Source organism: Papio anubis, chromosome 7 (genome assembly GCF_008728515.1).
Source record: "Papio anubis isolate 15944 chromosome 7, Panubis1.0, whole genome shotgun sequence".
NCBI lineage: Eukaryota > Metazoa > Chordata > Mammalia > Primates > Cercopithecidae > Papio > Papio anubis.
In genome coordinates, this window is record NC_044982.1 from 160,017,611 (window position 1) to 160,042,797 (window position 25,187).

General features: G+C 43.0%; 1 long non-coding RNA gene across 1 annotated transcript; it reads right to left on the reverse strand.

The window, feature by feature from the left end:
* Positions 1-13,992: 13,992 nt before the first annotated feature.
* On the reverse strand, positions 13,993-24,037 carry LOC108583942. The gene is made up of 3 exons (XR_001898770.3): positions 18,896-24,037; positions 15,420-16,878; positions 13,993-15,154 (listed from the first exon to the last, which is right to left on the reverse strand). It is a non-coding gene; the product is annotated as an uncharacterized LOC108583942 (long non-coding RNA).
* Between the last annotated feature and the right edge of the window lie 1,150 nt (positions 24,038-25,187).

A 25,187-nucleotide genomic window follows, 5' to 3' on the forward strand; every position in this document is an offset into this window, starting at 1 on the left:
GTGCCTTTCCCACATCTAATTCCACAAAGGAAGTACTTTTTGAGCCTTACTCAGTGCCAGGCACTGAGCTGTCAGTAGGTAATCAGGAGTGAGCAAGGAGTGCTCTCCAGCCTCAGGAAGAGCTGGGTCCAGGCGGAAGCAATGTTGCCCCTGAGTCATGGAGAAGCAGCTTCCGACAGCACTGCTTGGCCGAGATGGCACAGCCCTCACACACGTCATTTGAAAAAGGGCTGAATCAAACCAGATTATCTTTAAGGATCCTGTTAAGAGCCAATGGTCTATTACTTTTTCCTAACATAAGTTGTGGGTGTATGTTGTCTGTTTAAATAGCTATATATGTATATCACAATTTGTTGGAAAAATATAGCTAGCATATCAAACCAGTGAATTCAAAGGTAGTATATACTCCTTTTTGAAAGAAATTCAATGATTTAAATGAAATACTTCAGTAATAATGGGTGGGCATTGTGTGGCACACAGGCCCGACAGTCACACAGGTGGGCTAGGAATGGCTGAATCATGGGAAATAAAGAAAATTGAAGTTGGCCTGGGTCTACTGGGGTGATTTTTTTTTAAATCTTTTAAGTTTACACACAAGAAAATCCACGTTTGGGGGTTCCAGTTCAATGAGTTTCTGAAAGTGCATAGATGATTGTAGCTACCACTGAAGATATTTTTTAAAATTCTTTTTTTTTTTATTTGAGATAGAGTTTCGCTCTATTGCCCAAGTTGTGGGCTCACTGCAACCTCTGCCTCCCGGGTTCAAGTGATTCTTCTGCCTCAGCCTCCCGAGTAGCTGGGATTACAGGCACCTACCACCACACCCAGCTAATTTTTGTAAGAATAGATGGGGTTTCACCATGTTGGCCAGGCTGGTCTTGAACTCCTGACCTCAAGTGATCTGCCCTCCTCCGCCTCCCGAAATGCTGAGATTACAGGCGTGAGCCACCATGCCTGCCAAGATACAGAAAAATTCTAATACCTCAAAGATTCTCCTTGCACTGACCCTCAATATTTAAACCCTCATCTTACCTCTAATTCCTGAAACTACTAATCTATTCTCTATTTCTGTATTTTTCCCTTTCTCAACATCATATAAATAAAATAGCATAGTTTGCGGCATTTTTTTTTTTTTTTTTTTTGAGACGGAGTCTCGCTCTGTCACCCAGGCTGGAGTGCAGTGGCGCGATCTCGGCTCACTGCAAGCTCCGCCTCCCGGGCTTACGCCATTCTCCTGCCTCAGCTTCCCGAGTAGCTGGGACTACAGGCGCCCGCCACCTCGCCCGGCTAGATTTTTGTATTTTTTAGTAGAGACGGGGTTTCACCGTGTTCGCCAGGATGGTCTCAATCTCCTGACCTCGTGATCCGCCCGTCTCGGCCTCCCAAAGTGCTGGGATTACAGGCTTGAGCCACCGCGCCCGGCCGTTTGCAGCATTTTGAAACTGCCTTTTTAGTTAGCATAATGCATTTTAAGATTCATCTGTGTTATTCAAAGTATCAGGAGTTCACTCCTTTTTTATTGGTGAATAATATTCCATTGTCTGGATGTACCACAGTTTGTTCAGTCAGCAACACATTGAAAGACATTTAAATTGCTTCCAGTTTGGGGTGATTATGGATAAGATAGCTACAAATATCCACAAACAAGTTTCTATGAACACAACTTTTTATTTCTCTGGGATAAATATCTAGAGGTAGGATTTCTGGAGTCATAAGTGTATGTTTAACTTAAAACACTTATTGGACTTTATTTTTCAGAGCAGTTTCAGGTTCACAGCAAAATTGAGCAGAAGGTACAGAGATCCCATAGAGCCCCTGCCTCAACACACATACAGCCTCCCCCATCATCAACATCCCCTACCAGAGCAGCACATTTGTTACAACTGGTGAACCTACATTGACATATCACAGTCACCCAAAGTCCATAGTTCACATAACGGTATATTCTTGATGTTGCATGTGTTTAAATGTTTAAGAAAATTCCAAAATCTTTTCCAGACTATACCATTTTGCATTCTCACCAGCAGGTTACTGTGGTATTGTATCCTCACCAGCACTTGGTGGTGTCAGTATTTTTAATCCAGTCTAACAGGTACTTGATACCTTATTGTGGTTTCATCTGCAACTCCTAATGACCAATGATTTTGAGCATCTTTTCATGTGTTTTAAAATTTTTTGACTTTGTCTTTTTGTTCCAGAATTCTATCCAGGATCCCACATTGTATTGATTTGTTATTTCATCTGTTCTATTATAGTCTGTAGCAGTTCCTCAGTTCTTTCTGGTTTACCTTAATCATTTGGTTAAGTTGGTGCCTGCTATTTTTTTCCACTGTAAAGTCACTATCTTTCCTTTTATAATTGGTAAGTGTATTGAGGGAGATACTTTGAGACTATACAGATCTTCAAAGTTTCTTCTTAATGTATGTGACTAATTTTAGCATTTATTGGTGGATCTTGCATACCTTTAATTTTATGGTGTTTGCCTAACAGTGATTCTCTATTTCCCTTCTTCTGTCTACATTAATTATTTGCAAATTCTACTGTGAGGAAGAGCTACCTCTTCTCTCTGATTTATTTATTTGACTATATATAAAGGCATGGACTCATGAATATTTATCTTATTCTATGGCTCAGGTCACAAAAAAGAATATTAGTAATTTTTATGAATAAATATTTTATTTTTCACTATTATTATCAATAGTTTTTGGGGTACAGGTGCTTTTTGGTTACATGGATGAGTTCTTTAGTGGTGAATTCTGAAATTTTAGTGCACCTGTCACCTGAGCAGTGTACACTGTACCCAATATGTTGTCTTTTATGCCTCACCCTCTTTCCTACCTCTTCCCACCTCAGAATTCCCACAGTCCATTATATCGCTTTGTATGTTTCTGCATCCTCATAGCTTAGCTCTCACTTATAAGTAAGAACATACGGTATTTGGTTTTCCATTCCTGAGTTACTTCATTTAGAACAACGACCTCCAGCTCCATCCAAGTTGCTGCAAAAGACATTATTTTGTTCCTTTTTATGGCTGAGTTGTGTTCCATGGTGTACATATACCACATTTTCTTTATCCATTCATTGATCAATGGGCACTTAAATTGGTCCCATATCCTTGCACTTGTGAATTGTTCTGCTATAAGGATACGGTCCCATATCTGCAATTGTCAATTGTTCTGCTTTTTTGACTTTTTAATGGTGGCCATTCTTGAAGGAGTAAGGTGGTATCTCATTGTGGTTTTAATTTGCATTTCCCTAATGATTAGTGCTGTTGAGTATTTCTTCATATGTTCGTTGGCTGTTTGTATATCTTCTTTTGAGAAATGTCTGTTCATGTCCTTTGCCCACTTTTTGATGCGATTATTTGTTTTTTCCTGCTGATTTGCTTCAGTTTCTCCTAGATTCTGGACACTAGTTCTTTGTCAGATGCATAATCTGAATATTTTCTTGGATGACAACACTATACTACACAATACAACAATACAATACTACACTGCATAATACAATAATTACAATACAATACAATACATCTATACATCACAATATAATAAAAGGAAAATTTAGTAAAAACAAACAAATAATAGAAAGAATTTTCTACTTGGAAATTTAAAAAGCCAGGAGCCAACTTGAAGGAGTCTCCAATTGTCCATACTGGAACAATCTGCACAATTACATAAATAATGGTAACACTGGATTTTAACTCATAGAATAAAATAAATAGTCATGAGCACATACTGATGTAAATAAGTAATCAAAGAAGTAGATGGGGAAGAAGAGACCGTTCTTCTTCATAATTGTATTCTAATTAATAAATGTAGACATAAGGAGGGAAATGAAGAATCCTGAACCTTTTTTCACAAAGTTTTTAAGAAATATTGCTCTATTGTTGCCTTGCCTTGTGCATTGGTTTTGCTGCTGGTCTAACTCTTTCATTTTATAGAATTATTTGTACTTTCACCCTGCAGATTATAAGAATTTCATCTTCATCTTTGAAATCTAATAGTTTTATTAGGAACCGCCTCAGAGTTGATCATTCTTGGTTAATTTTCCCAGGTAGTCAGTCAGTCCTTTCAATATGTAGATTCGGGTCTTTTTCTAATTTTGGAAACATTTCTTGGATTATAGTTTTAAATATTAGTTCTGCTGTGTTGACATGTTTTTCTTCTTCAGGGACTTCAGTAATAGTAATATTATTCCTTCCTAGCCTATCTTACATTTCCCCTACTTTTTCTCCCACTCTTTCCTTCTTTCCTTCCTTTCTTCTTTCCCTTTCTTTCTTCTTTCTCTCTTTCTTTCTTTCTCTTTTCTTTCTTTCTTTTTCTTCCTTCCTTCCCTCCCTCCTTCCCTTTCTTTCTCCCTTCCTTCCTTCCTTCCTTCCTTCCTTCCTTCCTTCCTTCCTTCCTTTTTCTTTTCTTTCTTTCTTTCATTTCTTTCTTCCTCTCGCTCTGTCACCCAGGGTGGAGTGCAGCGGCACGATCTCAGCTCACTGCAACCTCCACCTCCTGGGTTCAAGTGATTCTCCCACCTCAGCCTCCTGAGTAGCTGGGATTACATGCTCCTGCCACCATGCTCGGCTAATTTTTGTATTTTCAGTAGAGACAGGGTTTCGCAATATTGGCCAGGCTGGTCTTGAACTCTGACCTCAAATGATCCACCCACCTCAGCCTCCCAAAGTGCTGGGATTACAGGTGTGAGCCACTGTGGCTGGCCCTCTTTACACCATTTTCATTCTGGTAGCTGCCTTCCTGCCTTTCTCTGATGCCCCTTTTTAAAAATCTGCATTTGATTCTATTCTCCTTTGGGCATTCTGTAATTTAATTTTTATTTATGAGACAATTTTGTCTTTTTCTTCCATTTCCTTCTGAATTCAATCAACTTTTATAAACGTTCTCCTTGTTTATTGTCCATTTCTGTTTCTAGTTTTTGAGTTTCTATTCCAAAGTGTTTTATCATATCCTAAAATACTTGAGTACACACAATTCTGTTTGAAATGTAGATTTACAGTTTTCTTCTTCTTTATGATTATTTTTTGAGGACAGATTTGTGTAAAAGTTCATTTCATGACTTTCTGCAAATCAAGTTCTCTGTGGATTTAATTTTTTTCTTGTTCATTTCAACGATATTGAGGTGTTTTAAATGATTCCTGGTTTAATGGGACCTTTTTCTGTCTAGCAAAGGTCAGATGATTTATAATAGGGTTTTGGTTTTGTTTCTTTGTTTCAGTGATGTTGGAGGGTTTGTGGTGCTTCTGTCTGGAAGAACCTAACTCTTCCCTTTTACTTCTTTTCCTCATCACTGCCCAACTGCTGGAAGATGCTTTTTCCTTCTCTTTTTCCTTTACTCTCCCTCCAGAAGTTGTGCTTTTGGAAGGCCATCTCTTAAATCATGCATGCTCCATTAAACGGAGTCTATCCCTTTTAATCAAGAGTCTGGTCCATTAAATGATGGGTACGTTGGAACTTCTTTCCTGCAGTCGGCTCTGATCTGTCCAGTTTCTTTTTTATGTATTTTTGGATTTAGGGTGATTTTAATTCCCCTGGTATCTCTCCACCTCTGGAGCACCCCTTGCCTGCAACCTTCCTTTGTCTCCCTAGCTTACCTTGTCCATCTGACCAAATTCCACATGTTTCCTGATACTAAAATGTAGACTGTGGCTGTTTGTTTCTCCTCCAGCAGCTCATGCAGTTTTATGCCGAAAGTTCAGTAGAGGGCTTTTAAAAAGTCTCTTTTGAACTAACTACTAATGGAGGTGGCCTCTAAAATTTCTTGGTTCCGAAACCAAGGCATTCCTTCCATATCTCTACTAGTTCTATCATAAGAAAATTATAACCACCTGAAAATATTGTCCCTTTAGAGCTTACAGAAACATGTGGTGTCATGCGTCTGTTAACTCTAAAGGGACAATGTTTTCTAAAGGGAAAAAGTAAATGAGAAACTACATTGGGTTCTGGAGTGTTCTGTCTCAATAGAAAGTGAAGAAGATTATTTCACCTTCTGTTTTGCCTAGACCTTAAGTTGGAAGAATCACTAAGAATATCAGAGACCACTCATTTGCACAGAAATTTTAAAAATCTTCACTAGACTTTTCTAAGAACTGAGATCCTGGTAGTTTCCTGTCCGATATCGTAAGTCTCGGCTTATGCAGAGTTGAAAAGACTGAAGTGGGAGAAAAATATTTGTTATGACTGAAAGTTTTTAGTAACATCCTCCAGTCTTTCCTTTGTGGTCCCCTGGCCATAATGCAACATTGAAATGCGACAGAATGAAAGGTAAGTTTTCGCTTCAAACTCATTTCCTACCAAACCTTCTACTTTGAATTGTCATGAACAAGTCCCACCTCTCTATTCATTCCATTTTTTAAAAACACTTAAAACTATACTTCTAAAATAAGATTTAGGACAAAAATAAACTAGGAAGCAACTCAGGAATAGAGAGTTTTAAAAGCTATTACTGGCCCAAGTAGATGGAATTGAATCTTTCACAGTCTGAAAAGCTGTTAGAATCACAGATAATTTCATCAACTTTATCCTGGGAGATGAAGCTGGCAGCTTCCTACCATCCTCTGTAGCTATTTTCTGGAACTTCTTGATTTCTTGAAGAACAAGGAGACAAAGAAAGGAAACGTGGTTAAAGACACTGGTATTTTAGACGTAGGCCAGAACTCATGGAAATTTGATGGAAAGTGTAGGTGGAAAGATATATGACATGACCAGAGACTAGAAGAGCTGTCTGTGATTGTAAAATTTTTTTGAAAGATGGAAACTAAATTTTATTCAGGAGTCACCACGTTCCAGGCACTGTGTAAGCCTTTACCTGTGAAGCCTTTACTCTTTCCTCCCCCTGAAGAAACAAACTCACAGAAATATCTTGACATATGGAATGGCTGGTGGACCATTTCCCATGTGTCTATTGAATTTTGGCATTGTTTTCAAGCAGAGGGACCAACTTTCTTTCTTGGGAACGATCCGTCCTTTCAAGGGAAGTTTAGCCTTGTAAGGCAGAGATAGGGCAATTGGGTTTATTGTCCAATATAATAAAAATACCTCCAGGCGAAGGTCATGCAAGCTTACTGCCTGATATCAATGTTTTGAGTTCCCTAAGCTACTCTACTGTAACTCCAACACTGAGGGTAGAGTCACTGCCTTGCCCTCCTGTGGTTCCCGGGGGGCAGGGGGGCATAGAGAACTGAGTGACTCCTGCTGCCGTGGGCCCTGCTGTGTTCTGGCCCAGGAATCATGGGTCTTCTTCCTAGCATTCGTGAAACTGCAGCAGACTAATCTGTTAGTTTGCAACTATGGTAAATTGTTAGACCCCTTAACAATTCTTTACACTAGTATCATTCCCATTTTATTGATAAGAAAACAGAGGCCAACAAAGCTAAACCATGGTGAGGTTAAAAAATGACACCAAAGATTTTTACCTCCAAAGCCACCAAATGCTGCCTCCTCTTAGTAGTGGGATGAAGGGTGATTTTTATTTTCGTCTTTACAGTTTTCATGACTGTCTAATTTTGCCAGTAAGCATATCACTTTTCTGTTAATTTCTGATTTTGAGATCATTGTAAACTCACATGAACTTGTTAAGAAGTAATACAGAGAGATCCTGTGTACCACTTCTCCAGTGCCCCACAATGGTAGTAGCATTTTGCAAAGCTACACTACAACCACTTCATACCCACTAGGATGCCAATTATCACAACAAACAAAGACAGATGTTGGTGAGGATGCGGAGATATTGGGACATTTGTGCACTGCTAGTGAGAGTGAAAAATAGTGCTGCTGCTGTGAAGCAAAGCATGACAGTTCCTCAAAACTACAGTGCAATATCCTGACCAGAATACTGGCATCAATACGGCCAAGATACAGAATATTTCTGTCACCACAAGGTTCCTTCATGGTGACTTTTACCTGCAACCAACACTTTCCCCTCACCTATACCTCTCCTTAACTCCTGGCAAACACTCATGTCGTCTCAATTTCTGTACTTTTTCAAGAATATTATACATATATAACATATGATATGTATCCTTTTGGGATTGGCCTTTCTTGCTCTGCATACTTTTCTAGAGATTCAGCTATAGGCTTTTCAGCATAGCAATAGCTTATTCTTTCTTACTGCAGAGTAGCATTCCATGGCAGGGATGTACCAGTTTGTTGAACCGTTCACCTGTTGAAGGACATCTGAGCTGTTTCATTTTATTTGACTGCTACAAATAAAGCTGCTGTAAACATGGGGGCACAGGTTTTTATATAGAACATGTTTTCATTCCACATGCGTAAATGCTCAGGAGCGTAATTGCTGAGTGTCATGGTAGCTACAGGTTTGGTTTTTGAAGAAACTGCCCAAATGTTTTCTTTAGAGGCTGTGCTATTTCACGTCACCATCAGCTAAACGTAAGAGATCCAGTTGCTGCATCCTGCCATCCTTACCAGCATTCGGCACTTTCCTTCTTTCTAACAGCCCTTCTGTTAAGTGTGTGGCAATATTTCACTGTGGTTTTAGTTTGCATTTTCCTAATGGCTAACGATGCTGAACACCTTTCATAGGCTGTTTGCCATTTGAATATACTCCCCGATGAAATGTTTGTCTCTTTCCCATTTTCATATTCAATTCTTGTTGTTTTCTGTTGAGTTCAGAGTTCTTTATATGTTTTACATAGGAGTCCTTTGTCAGATATGTGGTTTGAAAATGTTTTCTTCAGGTCTGTAGCTTGTTTTTCCATTTTCTTCAAAGAGTGTGTTGTAGAAAAGAAAAAGTTTTCAAATTTAATAAAGCCCAGTTTACAAACCTTTTAAAAAATAGATCTTGCTTTTGGTGTCTGGTCTAAGAACTCTTGCCTAGTCTTAGATTGCAAACATTTTCCCCTGTTATAAAAAAAGTTGTGTAGATTTATGTCTATGCTCCATTTTGAATTTGTTTTTAGATAATGTACAAGACTTAGGCTAAGGTTCATTTTTGCCTATGAATGTTAAATTTAGCCTTTATAATTGTTTTATAATTGTCTTGTCCAGAATTGATTCAAAGGAGTCTGAAAAATTAAGAACAATGCTATAAGCAAAAAGTCAAGAATTGGGAGCAAATAGACTGAGATCATATAAAAATGCATAGAGGGGGCTGGACGTCGTGGCTCACGCCTGTAATCCCAGCACTATAGGGAGGCCGAGGTGGGTGGATCACCTGAAGTCAGGAGTTTGAGACCAGGCTAACCAACATGGAGAAACCCAGACTCTACCAAAAATAGAAAACTAGCCGGGCATGGTGGCGCATGCCTGTAATCCCAGCTACTCGGGAGACTGAGGCAGGAGAATCGCTTGAACCTGGGAGGCAGAGGTTGTGGTGAGCTGAGATCGTGCCATTGCACTCCAGCCTGGGCAACGAGAGTGAAACTCCATCTCAAAAACAAACAAACAAACAAAAATTTATAGAGGGTAGACCTGTAGAATTACTAGAGATAGTTCTGAGTTTCCCATAAACTCAATGTAAAAACAGAACTGTGATCTGTTATATGATGTTTGTCTCCAACATAATGACAAAATTGTTAATAAGTGGTACAAACATCCTTGGTCTTGAGGATTAAGAAAATGAGAAAAGTCCTCATGAAAAGGACTCTGTACAATGAAGTAAACCACATCTTCATCAACATGCTAGAACTAGGGTGGCCTTATGATCTAAAAATCAGCCAAAACTGAGTATCTTTGAGGGTGAACAAGGCACTATCAATAAAAACGCTGGGACAAAGGTATAAACTCAAACTGTCTCCAGGAAGCTGGGGCTGGATTCACTTTTTAACAGTAACAGTAACTCCAACATAGGGCTGTTACACATCCTGAACCTCAAAGTAGGCCTCCCTCAAAACCTAAATGCAGCTGGGCATGAGCATTCAGTGGCAGGGGAATGCTGTATGTACTGCGTGCCATTCTCATGCTGGAAATCAATTTCAGAATAGAAAATTAGAGAATATTTTCCTACCTCTGACTTGACGTTCAGCCACTACCTTATAAAACACATACTTGGGACAAAGTTATTGTCGGTGCTGAATGACCCTTTGTCCATTAGCAGGTACCGTGGGTGAAGCCCATTAATTACAATTCCTGAGAGTCAACTCATCCATTTGGGGTATGACATGAGTCCTTACAAGTCAAAGTGATGTGTTCCCAATTTCTAATCCAATAACTCATTGTGTCTTACAATGTATAGGGTCTTAATACATTAAATGTGAAGGGTGGACTCAGACAGTGTTGGTGAATTTCAACGAAAAAATACCAAGAGTGACACATTTGAGCTAGTTTCTGAACGCCAGGTCCTCATTCAGAAGGTTAGCAGGCAGCAACATCACCTAACCATCCACTCTATTTTAATTATGTCAAGAGATCGCACAGAGCTCGATATTGAAGAGTGAACCACGTTCAAGGAAGAAGAAATCACCCCATAAAAACCTTCCAGCTTGTGTTACAATTGGATGCCTCTAAGATGGAAAAAAAGGCACACAGAGATCTTCCCTACTCAGGCTCTGGTCAAAACTTGCTCCACTTAATGGAACATGGCTTCCAACTGCACCTGGAGGTGAGCAAGTGTGGGGGCAGAGGTTTCTCCTTACAAATCTTTTCCTCATATAAAGTCCTTAAGGAAAACTACCATTTGTACTCAAAGAACCACTCGCCCCCTAAGCACTCTTCATTTTCCCATCCTATAAGATGTATCAGAGCTAATGCATCACACGAAGAAAAGAAATCTAATGAGCTTCCTGGGCATTCACTGAGCCAAAGTCACCGTCATGACTGTCACCTGCCAGAGCAAGGCAGAGCCGTCCACAAGAGGCAGAAAAGCATGTGCAGGCCCTGAGCTCGAGCACCATGATGGCACGTGGGGACAGCCTCAGTGAGGGAGGGGAGCAGAGCCCTTGGACCCCTCGGATCACACAGGAGGCAAACGGGGTGCTTGAGGGGAGCGCACAGGGACGACGCTGGCTAGAGTACCCAGTCGATCTGGATTCCACACTTTCCGAGACAGGTTTCATCCACTCTCACAGGAACAAAGATGCATTTTGACAACATACTAGCATTAATAAGCTAATAAGCACCCAGTGGTGCCCCTTGATTGTTCAACAAGAAGCTCACAGAATAGACGCCAAGCTCAGGCCCTGAGCGTGGACAAAGGTGGGAATCTGAAGGTGGACTGCAAGTCAACTTCCTCTATTGTCATCTAAGGCTCTGAATAAAATATGTACTGCAGATATCTGATTCCAATTTAATTATCTTTTCCAACAAAGGCAGCTTGGGTTTGACAGGCAACAGGAAAGGCAAGTTAATCGCAGGCATCTGCTGATTAGCATACTCTTCCCACAGTTACCTCGCAGCTGCCATTCGCAGCTGTGCCCGCCTCACAGGCGCGGCAACAAGGGCTCAGGGGGGGGCTCAGCTCCAGAGTGGGAGCAGTGAGAATGGCCCACTCCACTCTCATCTTGAGGTCCGTGGCAATGCGTAGGTGCCCACATACCTCTGTCTGGCAACAGTCCTCCAAGAGAAGGCTGGTACCACATGCCAGTGTAGCCAGAGGGTGAGAACTTGTCTTCATCTCCACCCTATTTGCAGTACCCTAGGAACCAAAGAAAGCCAGTAGCACCAGCCACCTCTGCACTACGTACGATCTTTCATTTAGAAATAGATCACCCCACAGCTCTTCAACCCTCTTCTTGCTAGATCTTTTGGTGAAAACACACACACACACACACACACACACACACACCCCACCCTCCCACCTTGGGCCTTTGCTTACACTGTGCTCCTGAAGCTACTTTCTTCTCACATGCAAATGTCTGCTTCTACCTACCCAGCAATGCCAATTCAAGCAGGTCCTCCATGATCTCTGGCTTTCATCCTGCAAGCTGGAAGTAATCTGTCAGTCTTACAAACTCCATCCCCTTGGCGACTCTTCTTTCTTCTCCTACAATCGCTTTCTAATGTGCATGTTTAATTGTCGGTAGTGGAGTGTGTTTCCAAAGATTTCCACAACGATATCTCCCATCCCCCAGGCTCGTTCGCAATGGCCTCGACCCTCCCTCCACAAGAGGCAGAGGTGTTTGTTTCCTCTCCCCTTGAATCGGACCTGACCTTGTGATTGCTTTCACCAATCAAGGCAGCAGAAGTGATGTCCTTAAATTTCCAGGTTTGGAAAGTAAGAAATAATGCAGCTTCTGCTTGTATGCTCCGGGAGAAGTCAGTTGCTATGTAAGAAGGCCAATACCTAAGACCACCATCCTGTAAGAAAGCCCATGTTGGTCTCACAGGGAGGCCACATGGAGACTGAAATGCCGGATCAGCCCCTGTGTACCAGCCACCCAGCAGAAACCAGGTTCGTGAGTAAAATGATCCTTCTTGGACATTCCAGTGCAGGCAGATACTAGCTGGAGTGAAGATGAGTGGTTTTCACCAAGCACTGCCCAAATGGCAGAATCATGAGCAAATAAATGATTGCTGTTGTATTAAGCTGCTGAGTTTGGGAGTAGCTTGCAATGCAGCCATGGATAGCCAAAGTATTTGCCTTGATTAGCTAAGAGTGTGGACGGTCTTGGGTGTCACCTGGCCAGGGTCAACGTCCTGGATCAGCCACTTACTAGCACTGAGACCTCGAGTAAGGGCCCAGATAAACACAATAGCAGTGTGTTGTTTGATTTCTTCATTCAGCCAGTGTGTTTCAGAGCCTTCTCTGGTCCTGGGCTGTGCCCAATAGTTTGCATTTGACACAGATGAATATTACCACTGAGAAGATCCCAGACTTCTCCCACTGTCTTAGGGTTCCTGGGCAGAACCCAAACCTCCTCATGAATCATGCTGCCTTTTAAGAGCAATGACAGTAGTTTGCCGTGACTTAGGGAAATAAAAGTATTTTATCATCTTATAAGTGCAGTTTAAAGGCATAGTGTCCTTGTCAAAGGAAAAGCATATCTCATTTTCCTTGATAAGCAATCAGTTTAGACTGATTAAATTATGATATGTCCATACAATTGTTGAAAAATAATGAGGAATTACCTATATACAAATATAGAAAGATCTCCCAAAATACACTTTTAATTGAACAAAACATGAACTGTGTGGTGTGAATAAATGATTCAGTTTGTATAAAAATAAGGAGCTATAAGTATATTTGTATTCATCATAATTGAAAGAAGAGTACACAGAAACAGAGGACTGACCTTTGGGAATCAGGAGTGGAGGGTGCACTGAATTTTAGACTTTGCCATATACTCTTTGGCTTCTTTGTTCTGCCATGACTGTGTTTTACTTTCATAATTTTTTTTTTGTTTTTTGAGACGGAGTCTCGCTCTGTCGCCCAGGCTGGAGTGCAGTGGTGCGATCTCGGCTCACTGCAAGCTCCGCCTCCCTTGTTCACGCCATTCTCCTGGCTCAGCCTCCCGAGTAGCTGGGACTACAGGCGCCCGCCACCTCGCCTGGCTAGTTTTTTGTATTTTTTAGTAAGACGGGGTTTCACTGTGTTAGCCAGGATGGTCTCGTACTTTCATAATTTTAAAAACTATTTTAAAAAATTCCCACCACCTTCATAACATTGCCCCAGTAATACCTGTGTGGGACAAAAATGTCTTCTGCTCCTTATTCTGAAATTTGAATTTGGTTAGTTCAAAGTGGAATTTGGTTATTCGGAGTTTGGTTCAGGAGGAGATGGTTGTTTTCTGTATTTGTTTCCTGTGGTTGCTCTACAAACTACCACACATTGGTGCCTCACAACACCAAAATCTATTCTTCAAAGTTCTGGAGGCCAGAAGTATACAATCAACTTCGCTGGGCTGAAACCAAGGTGTCCACGGGCCATACTCCCTCCAGAGGGGAGAATCCAGGCCTTGGCTCTTCCAGCGGCTGGCAGCTTTGGCAATTGTGGCTCTTGGCTGCACCACGATTTGCAAAGGCTGAACCTTTGCAAATCTCTGTGTCTTAGTGCGTTTGGGCTGCTGTAAGAAAATACCACAGACTGAGTAGCTAATAAACAACAGAAATTTATTTCTCACAGTTCTGGAGGCTGGGAAATCTTAGCTCAAAAATGCCAGTAGATTCAGTCTCTGGTGAGGGCCTGTTTCCTGGTTCGTAGATGGTCATCCTCACACGGTGGAAGGGGCAAGGGAGCTCTCTGGGGCCTCTTGAAAAAGGCACTCGTCCCATTCATGAGGACCCTGCCCTCATAACCGAATCACTTCCCACTTCCCAAAAGCCCCACCTCCTAAAACCATCACATCAGGGTTAGGTTTCAATATATGAACTTGTGTGTGTTGGGGGGGGTAGGGGGGCACAAACATTCAGTCTGTAGCACTCTGCCTCTACCTTTACATCACCTTCTCTTCTGTAGGTAGTTAAATATCTGTTTCTTTCTTATAGGGATACATGCGATTGCCTTTAGGGTCTACCAGATAATGCAGCATGATCTCCCCATCTCAAGACCCTTGACTTAATCACATCTGTGAAGACCCTTTTTCCAAATCAAGTAGCATGCACAGGTTCCAGGGATTGGGACAGAAACGTCTTTGTGGGGGGAGGTGGTATTTGTCTACCTACCGTAGGAGGTGGTATTTGTCTACCTACTGTATCTTCTATTTGGACCAGAATACAGGACCAAATGCATGCATGAAGGCGTTCATGAATTCCACAGATATTTAAGTGCCTGTTCTATGCAGAAACCGCAAAAGCCCAACCCCTGAGTTTTGAAAAGAGCTTGATCATCCTAGCAGGGACTGAGCACAAGCGAACCTTTGCAAATTGGCCCCCTCCCACACACTTCCTAAAAGGAGGTAGCATCCATCTCTAGAGGGGCCAGGGAAGGGATGTCCGACTGCCACAGACAGGCTCCCCAGCCCTTCCTAGCACAACAGAAGGTGGGGAAGCCGAGGAAGGCACAATAGCTCATCTGGGCTTTCCCGGGGCTGCTCACTCACTTCCAGTCTAGTGAGAGTTTATGCACTCAGTCTGCTTTTAAAGGGCGCCAGTAGTAACCTAGCCTCCCTTCACAGGGTTGCTGAACCTCACCTGCTCCAACCTGCAATGCTGGCTGATGCCAAGGACTTTGGTCTAAAAGTCACAAGTACTCAGGGCTGACATCCTCATCCTGCTTTCATTTCATCTGAAAAATCATTGCACAAGCCTGCACTTTTCTGTGGGGGGGGGAAAAAAAGAAATATATATATATAAATGCAAGCTCTGAAAGGGGTCTTTATTATCTGCATAGCGACAGTTTGCTATAAATAAAATCACCCTGTTTTGCTATTTTATGATTAATAGCTCAACATTCTCACAACAACATTGGCCTTGTTGGCATCCTGGTTCCTTGTTTGCAACGAGCCTGAATGATTCCACAACCTTTCTCTGAATGTGAATTAAGTGCACAGGGTTTTAAACAAAAGAAATGTTGCCTCTTACCACACATTCATATGCAAAGTAATCAGAGCTGCAGCATTCATGCCCATGAATTTCTCATCTCTGGTCGAATATCTGATCTTCATTTTCATCAATTATGCCAAATTAGTAGGATTTATTCTGGGATTGTGTTGTTTGCAGTCTGGTCCTATGACCCCAGGCCTCTCCTGACACCTGCCCAATGTGAAAAGCACATAATTGGTGCTAACATGTCTCATTACTAAGGGTGTGCCCCCACTGGGCTTGACATGCATCAGACAGACACACAATCTGAATATAGAATGGGTCATTTTTTTCCATTCTACAGTTGAGCAAACTAAGGCACAGCTCTAGTTAGGAGTGTCGTCAAGATCCGACAGTGAGTCAGTGGAAAATGAAGGAGAATGTGTTTTGGAAATGGCTGTGGCTGCTTTGAACTTCCAGCCACGTTTCCCTCCCTCCCTCATAGAATTCGAAAAGTGAACCTTATCAAGAACAAGACCTTCCACGTTGGATAACAGGTTGCTTTCCCAGAGACTGGAAGGGGTGAGCAAGTATGATGGGCAGCTGATTGATTGATGGACAGATGTCTGAGAGTCCCGAGTAACGATGATGAAACCCTAGGATAGGTGGAGGCGTGCAGGCTGAAGGGTCCGGTCACGAATTCCCACGTTGTGAAGGCAGAGAGGGTGCAGAGTCAGCGGAAACTTGCATGCTTAAGAGTACACCACACCAGGCGGAGGTTTCCAGTTCTCTTCTTTCCTGGATGTTACTGACTGATGTATGCAATTTAATAAAATGAGCTGGCTTCTTAAGACACAAACCGTGACGGCTACACCCTGGCCCTTCTCTCTCGCCTCCCTATCGTCGTTTCCACTTCTAGGTCAGTGGCTCCTGAATAGCTTCCAGCCTTGCCAATCATGCCGTGGCCCACAATCAGCTTCAACAATATGGATCAGACTAGAAACATCTTTCTGTGCAAGCCAACCTTCCTGCCCAGGTTTTCCATTTCCCTCAGTGGCAGCACCATTGTTACCCCAGCCCTGCTTTCAAACCTTCTGTTTTAGTGGCTGACCATGTGTCAATGCTGGTATCTTGATTTTGGACTGAGAAGACAAAAAGACATAGTGACTATACCTGTCAATAAGCTGGCACGGCGGTCTTGTCTTCCTTCCTTATGCCTCCCAATCTGAATTTATTTCTAGTTACCAGTGCAGGAGTTCCTGTTCTCACAGCTGGATTTTGTAATAACATCAGCCCCCTCCATTTTGCTTTTCATGAGTCCATCAAATAGATCCTCCAAACATAATTGCCCTTTATTCTCTCAGCAAAAGAACCCGAAAACATAAAAAGCAAAACAAAAAAAACCCCCAAAACCCACAGTACCTTTCCGCTCCCAACCAGATGAATTCACCCTCGTTATCTCGGGGCTTCCTTCTCTAAAGCCTTCCATCTGCTCCAGTCCCCACAGGCCTTTATCTCCCTGAAACAATATGACACTCATTTTTAGTTTTAGAACTTAACTTCCAACATTCTAAGCTGCTTTATTATTTGTCATCTCTCAAAAGAGGTTTTAAGACACCTAAAGAAGCACAGCTCTTTAGCTGTTTTTGGACACCTTTCGTCATGGAAAGCTGGTTTCGGGCAAATTGTAAGTATTCAACAATTATCTTTTAAGTGAGATGTGATTAGATAGCTTAGTATGTGAAATGAGTGTCTCTCATAAACCAGTTCCCTTTACATGTATAGCTATTTAAAGAGATAAACAGTATCATTATTTCCCAGAACAAAAATGACCACATGATAAATAAGGCTTTATGAAAAAAACATGGACAAGCTTGTCTTGCTTTAGAATAAAGGTGGGTAAAAAAAAAACAACAACAAAAAAAACAACTTTGGGGGCTGTTTGCATTTTATATGTAAACAGTGACATCTGCTGGTGAACACGCACAGCACTGACACGGCACCTTGAAGTGGATTCAGGGTTCAGAAGCACGAATTTCATTGAGTCTTTCATCACTGTCCTCTCAGAGACACCCAAAGGCCCCTTGTGAGACCCCAGAATCAGGTCATGTCCACATACTCAATGATGATGGATGTGTTATTCTGGGGAATCATGCAATTTAATTAAGACAGTGCATTGATGATTAAAACGATTCTCCCTGTATCGGTTTCATTAGCCCAGTTTTAACTTTTAATAGTCTTCCCGTATGATACATTTTCCCCTTGGAAGATTCCTGCCTGGCTTCCCTAGGGGAAGTGCTTAAAAGCGTCAATCTCATCACAGTTCAGCAATCAGGAGATAATTTTGTTCCCTAATTCTGTTTTTCCAGCATGTTTGTAAACAATGCCATCAGGGATAACAGTGTTTGAAGCTGAAGCTGGGGCTGCCATCCAAACGTGGAAAGCGTGTCAGAGGACTGTCTTTCCCGGGCCCGCTCCACCTGCACGCCACAGAGACGAAGCTCAGCTCCGGGATAAGGTAAATATCAAGAGCCACGCAGCAGCATGCCTTCCATTCAAGGCAGAACAATGGGTGGTTTTGTTGGCCAACCTGGCTGCATGGGAGAAAGCCAAGCAACACCATTGATTTAAGCCCCAGGAAAAGCCAAAAATCTTTGGCCACCTCAGGTTGTAAATCTGGCATCAGGTGTCAGAACCTTGTATGAAAACAGAGACTACTAGGTTCTGCTGTCGCTTGAAAGGAATAGCCCAAAGAAAAGCCTGACTCCAAAGAAGGGCTGTCCCAGGCTCAGGACCCCACAGCGACTACATGCCTGGTCCGGGAACTGCGGGGAAGGCAGCCCAGAATGGTCACATCTCACTCTGCAGCCCCCTCACCGGACAAGGACACCTCCTGTCAGGTTCCGAGTTCTAGTCATTCTTCCTTGTCTCTGAGAGCTGTCCCTCTTTTCATATCATTTCTACGGCCACCCCTGGTTCAGCCTCAGGTGCCTCGGAGGACTCCCTGGCCAGGCCCCATGGGCACACTCTACACATACGATTGACAAGACCTCTAAACGAGACCGCAAAGCAGGCCCGTTTCCTTCAGGTGACTGACGTGGGAACTCAGGCTGAGAGCAACAGACCAAGCAGACACAGCTGAAAAGTTGGAGCCAGGACTCCAACCGGGATCTGCCTGACTTTAAGTAACATGCGTTTCCCACCAAACCCATGTCATAGCTTTCCCCAGCTCTCAAAGCTTCAATGACCCCACTGCCTACTGAATTCAGTCCCAGCTGCCAAGCCAGGGGCCGAGCCCTCCATGCCCTGCCCTGCCCTACTCTTCAGCCTTGCCCAGCTCTTCCCCTCCACGAACATCCCTAAGTCCCCCCCCACACACTCAAGACTCCCCAGGAGTGTCCCTTTGCTCATCTGCAGTGTCCTTTCTACCAACCCATCTGCCCTTTCCAAGTCCTGCTCACTCATCAATACTTCTGTGACCGCCCCGCAGTGAGAGCACATTCTCTGCTAAACCCTTACGCTTCCACCGCACTTACGTCAGAGTTCTTTACACAGAGGGTCTCCCCCTGCTAGACTGAGCCACCTTGCAGGAAGAGGCTGTGCCTGGATTTTCACATCTTTGTATGTCCTTCCATTCTTAGCAAAGGCACCTGGAATTTAATCAAAATCACCAAATATGTGTTGGACGGATGAACAAGTGGACAGATTTTAAATAAATAAAGTATTTATCTAGGCTGTTACCTCTCAGGATGCAGGAAAATGTATTTGATTTATAGACATACAGAAAAAGCGACTACATAGAGTATAATAAAGCAATGTTGTGTTTGGAGTAACAGCAACTGATTAGTAAGTATCTATTACGTTACACTAATGTCGTATCTCTACCATTAGACTAACAAGTCTTTATGTTTCACAAGGGCAGGGATAATGTCTACAGCTGCAGCTGCCAGATCAAGCTGGAGTCCCTCCCTGATTTGATGCCATAAAGTAGAAGCTCTCAGTCGCCATAGGAGGAAATCACACCCCAGGCTGCTCACTAGAACCTCTGGGAAGAAGCAGAGTTCCCCACCATAAGTCACGGCTTTGGGGTCAGAGTCTCTGGATCCAAGCCTGGTTCTGCTACCTGAGCCTCTCTTGAGTCTCAATTTCCTCCCTAAATATAAGGATGATAATCCCTGTGCCATGAGTTGTACTAGGGAATAAATGTGATCCTCTACACAGTGCACTCAACAGAGGGCATGACCTGTGGGAAGGGTCCCATTAGTGCCAGCATTGCCAGTTATGCAGTGAATATCACTCATGTCTCAGCTTCTGTATCAACCAACAGCAATGCAGAGTTATCCCACCTGTAGTTAGTTGAAAGTAGCTGGTGCTGACTATACTTCTACGTTCTTACCAGTTGTCACTAGACCTTGTCAAAATGGGAAAAGACGGACTTCTGATAAACTCACAGTCAACTTATAGGCAATTTTAATAGAAAAAACCATAATGAACTGCAGTTTTAAAAAAATCTACAATGAGGTATGAGCTAAAACAGGATTCCATAGACTTGAAGTCAAAGTTCATAGTGAATCTCTTAAAACCTTACCTCCTTTTGCCTTTTAAATATTATTAGTATGTTACATTATAATTCATCCCATGATAGTGTTTTCAAGGCATTGGGGTTCCTGAATGCTTCAGATTGTCTCCTATGTCCTTCAAAGATACCCCATAATAGTGTAGCTCCGTGAGAATGAAGTGGTGGCTCTGCACCCCCAAGGTGCCAGGAGAGTCAGGTCCACCCAGTCACGGTGTGCTGCCAGGCGCCAGACCTCTGTCTCTTCCTACCCACCATGCAACTTTACAGACCAGGAAGGCACTCAAGGGCAGCACAGCCCTGGGGACACATCCCAGTGCCTTATGCTCTGGTGTTCAAGACTGCCTCAGCATCCACTTACTGTGCAGGAGCTAAGGGAGGTGATCACCTCCACGGACCTATCCTCAACAACAGCTCCTCTATACTAGAAGATACTAGAAACAAAAGAGCTGTGCTCCTCTGGGCTGAGTTAGGAACTGGAGCTGTCCATCGCAGTGGAAGGAACTGGGTCAGCATTTGCACTAGCAATAAGTTCTCTGGCCTGTGGACCATGAGCCACGGGGATCCTTCAGCACCAGTGAAGGCGAAGTGACTTTGAGTGCTTGGACTCCATTCTTGGCAGGTTCACTTTTTATGCTGTCAGACCCGTAAACAAATGTTCACCCCTTCCTGAAGCAAAGCAGGAGAGGACATTGTTGATCTATCAGGGCATCCTGATAACATTCTGCCTCCACAACCAGCCAGTGTTTAGAGACACACGCTAGCTCTACTCAGCCGGGAGTGTGAACACTGCTCATTGCTGATTAGGTACTTTAAATCATGAATGCTCAGAACAATCACAAGATATATATACACTTACACATATACATACACCGCCTGTACACTCAACCAGAGGACATACATTGGTGGCTGCAGAACTCCATTATGACAGCATGGAACTTCATTTAGATCATTTCTTTTTTCATATGACACCTCCAATTTACATTTCAGTGTTGTTGGTGATGGCTATTGACTGAATGCATTCCCACGAAATTCATATGTTCAAATCCTAATCCGCCATGTGATGGTTTTAGAAGGTGGGCCTTTGGGGAGGTGATTAAGTCATCAGGGTGCAGATCTCACGAATGGGATGAGTGCTCCTGTGACAGAGACTCAGAGAGCTCTCTGACTGTCTTTCTGCCTCGTGAGGATGCAATGAGAAGGCAACCACCTGCAGCGGGAAGAGGGTCCTCACCGGAACCCAAGCCAGCTGGCCCCCAGGCGTGGCCTTCCAGCCTCCAGAACTGTGGGAAGTGGATGTCTGCTGTTTGTGAGCCCCCCAGTCTACAGTGTTCTGTTACAGCAGCCCGAGCTGCCTACCACAGTGATATTACCAATGATGGCAAAACACCAAACAGTACATGGTGATCACTCAGAGTTCCTTCGTTGCCAGATATAGAAACGACTTTTCAAATTCCAGCTATAATCCTCCCAAACCTCAACTGAGGAAATGAATCATTATCACCAACTGCAAAACTCACTGTTACCCTGCAGCAATGACAAAGAGGGCCTTTCTCCTGTAGACCTCCCCCTAGGTGGGCCTGGGCACACTTCCTTTCCTCCCAGCCTCCTGGGGCCTTCTCAACTGCCTCTCCACTGACAGAACTAGCAGCAGACGAGCCTGGGGAGGTTCCTCTAACCTCTAGTAAGGAGAAATTATTTTTCATTTCCTTGAAGGTTTGAGCCCAGGCAGGCTGGCTGTACTCCCTCGCCACACAGCAATCCCGGCACACCTCACCTAGGAGACAGGGTGGGGCAGAGAGAGATGGGGGCTGCTGGGGCAGGAGGGCTGGCCCAGCCCCAGCAGGATAACTGCCCTGGAGAACACACACACCGCAGAGCCCCAGCCCCGCTCCCAGGATCCATCCTGACCATGTCCGCTGAAGACTCAACCAAGACTTCACCCTCAGAGAAGAAATCACAGAGGAATTCCTTGACATGCTCCCCTTCTCTAATCTGGTATTAACAAATGGCATGATGGACTAAATGAAGAAAGGAGGAAAGGGAGAAGTAAATAAACTCCAGGTTTTGCAGACATCAAATTTTAAGAAAGCAAATGAGAACTGAGTTCAATAATGACCCCGGTCATTCTTTAGCAAGGCAAGAGGAAGGAGTGAAATAGCCTGGATCTTTAAACATCCCCAATTCAAGGGACAAAATTCCATCGTGCACCCCCTAACCAGTGAATTCAGCTATAGGCATTGTAGTCGTATCAGTCACAGCGTTGAAGGCTCTTGCTGTCAGAAGGGCTTGGCTCTGTGTGTGTGTGTGTGTGTGTGTGTTTCTCCTGGACCAATACAAAGTGTGTTCTGCCTGGTTCAGCTTCTTCACCTGTTTCCCATCTCAGAGAACAGGTAGTTTCTCCAAGACTGGTTCTTGGAATTTTGTGATGCAGAATCAGCCAAAGGACAGAGAAAGCTGAGACTGAGGGCTAGAGGAGGAGGGGAGGACTAAGAAAAAAGCTGAACAGGAGTGGAGAGAGAAAGCAGTCCCTCCGCAGAGAAAGAGTAGGAGGGGTGAGGAGGGAGGATGCTGACAATCACAGCTCAAGAAAAGTAGAAAAATAAGAACCAAGCAGTGGGGGAAAAGGGAGTCAGGTCAAATGGGTTTCCCATGATCTGTAGATTGGTTCTTCTCTGTGCTTTTCAGTTAAATCAGACTGGCGTTTCTTCTTAAATTCGTATTTGCTGTTAGGTCTGCTGTTCTTTGAATATGACTTCTTGGAGAGATGGAGCCGCGTGGGTCTTGAGCTCATAAGATTTTCTCAGTCCTAGCCCTGTCCTCTTGTCTTACAGCTGAGGAAATGCCAGCTCAGAGACATAAAATCACTGGCCTCAATATGCACCACAATTTACAGCTGAACTTTGATTCCTCTGCCTGTTAGTCCAATGTAGATTCTATACCTCATGCTAAAAATATACTTGTTCCTAAACATGCTCCCAGCCACATCCGTCCCCGCCTCGACATGCCTCCTTACGCTGTAAGTCTTACTGGAAAGCTAAACAACTTCACACTCTTCAGTAAAAAGCATTTACATGTCTGAAGAGAAAGTGCCCCACCACCACAGAAAACGTTCCCAAAATGAACTCAGTTCTGGGGCTGGAAGCTGGGATGCATGCAGGTAGATCAAAAGCAGAGCTTTACCTTGAGGAGACACGTGGTGAAGTTAGAAGGGACAGACACTGGGCTTTAAAGGGCCACGTGTCTGAGCAGGACTCACATTCCATCCAACAGATGGCAGTAGCCACATAGTTTTTTAAATAAGCACATAGAAGTCCAATGTTCAGAAGAAAACAGAATCAGTGAAATGAGATGTAAAATCTTTCTGTCCTCACCAAAAACCAAGTTACCACTCCTACTGAATTAACATGAAACTCAAACAACAACAACAGAACCCATCTACGCAAGCACTGGTAATACAATCAATTAATAGCCCACTAATGACATGCTACTGATTATAAATTATAACCAACAATTGCTTTGTGTCTTGTTGCTATTAGAAAGATGAAAGAGGACTAATAATTGCTCTAATATGTTGGGTTTAACTCACTTAAGTGAGTGGTTTCATATGCTTTCCGTTTTCCACATACCAACATGCTTGAAGGAAAAAATAATGGAACCTCTTGGTTGCTAACAATCGTTTAACCCCCACCTCATTCTTAGAATTCTTTACACTTCTGAACATGACTTCCATTCTAGTTTTCAAATTGAGAAAGCACCTATATTAAAAAGCAGTGGTTCTCTCCCCATTTGGGATTACACTTAAATGTATAAGGTAGAGAAAAGTCTAATAGAGAACATAATTGATGTCAGTTGTAATTGTATTCTGCTGTCAAATACATAGTGAAATATGAGCTTATTTTTGGGGTACTGCATTAAAAATACATTTCTTGAGCTCCTTTTTTTGTTCATTCTATTTTTATTCCCCCTTTTTTCCTTGGCTCTTCCTATCCATGACTTTCTGCATATCTAATATCATCACGCAGAGGAAAAAGCACTGCCTGAACCTGTCCACCAGCAAGGGGACACTGCTCTGCATAAACAGACAGAGGGGCAGGCACCTCAAGGGACTCGCAGAAGTGCCTGGATATTTTTAAGTACTTGAGGAAAACACAATGATGCCTGTCAAACACCTCAGGAACTGCTAGCTCCAGGTAAGTCGGTTTTAACATTAGGTTGCTAAATTTCCTTCCATGACGCCATATCTTTGCAAAGCTTGGTTTTTGGTGACTGCTGTGATAGCTGTGGGGGAAAAAGTGATATGTCCTATCTGATTCCAAGGTTTTATATATTGCTAGTGCCCAACTGATGCACCTACATACCATTAGTAAGTATTGTGGTTATTTAATAATACAATAAAATATGATTTATTTTCTTTCAATTTGTACATATTATTTTTTACCCAGCTACTAAGTTGTTAGGACATAAATACTTATTAAGGTAGTTGGACCCAACAAGGTCATAAACAGAATTATGAGGTATTTCTTGTGGCCTCAGGGCCCTGTGAATAAGATTACTAAGACATTAGGGTGCTGTGAACTGAAAATGTTTAGGAACCGCTGAACTAAACCATTCACAGGGGTGAGCTGGTTTATTCCTCTCAAACATCTTACAATCATTTCAAGGCTGGGCTGATCGCTCACAACTGTAATCCCAGCCCTTAGGGAAACTGAGGTGAGAGGATCGCTTGAGGCCAGCAGTTCGAGACCAGCCTGAGAAACGTAGTGAGACCACAGTCTCTATACACAAAAAGTAAAAATCAGCTGGGTGTGATGGCGCATGCCCGTAGTCCTAGCTACTTGGAGAGCTGAGGCAGGAAGATTGCTTGAGCCGAGGAGGTTGAGGCTGCAATGAGCCATGAGATTGCACCATTGTACTCTAGCCTGGGCCACAGAGTGAGACCCTGCCTCAAAAAGTTAATTAATTAATTAAGAATCATTTCAAAGTATGAACCATGAATGTAAATAACTGATATAAAAATCTGGAAAGAATGAATCAGAAATAAAAGAAAAGAGCTTGGGTTTGAATCTTGCCTGCCCCACCAACTGGGTGAGTTCAGGTGACCTGTCTGAAACTCGGTTTTCCTCTCCTTTGTGTGGGTTAGAGGAGATAAGGTCTTAGCACCTAAGATCCTTCCTGGTACTTGCAAATGCACAGTAAGTGGTAGCAATTATGATTTCTAAATCAGACATGACCCATACAAGCGTTTCCTT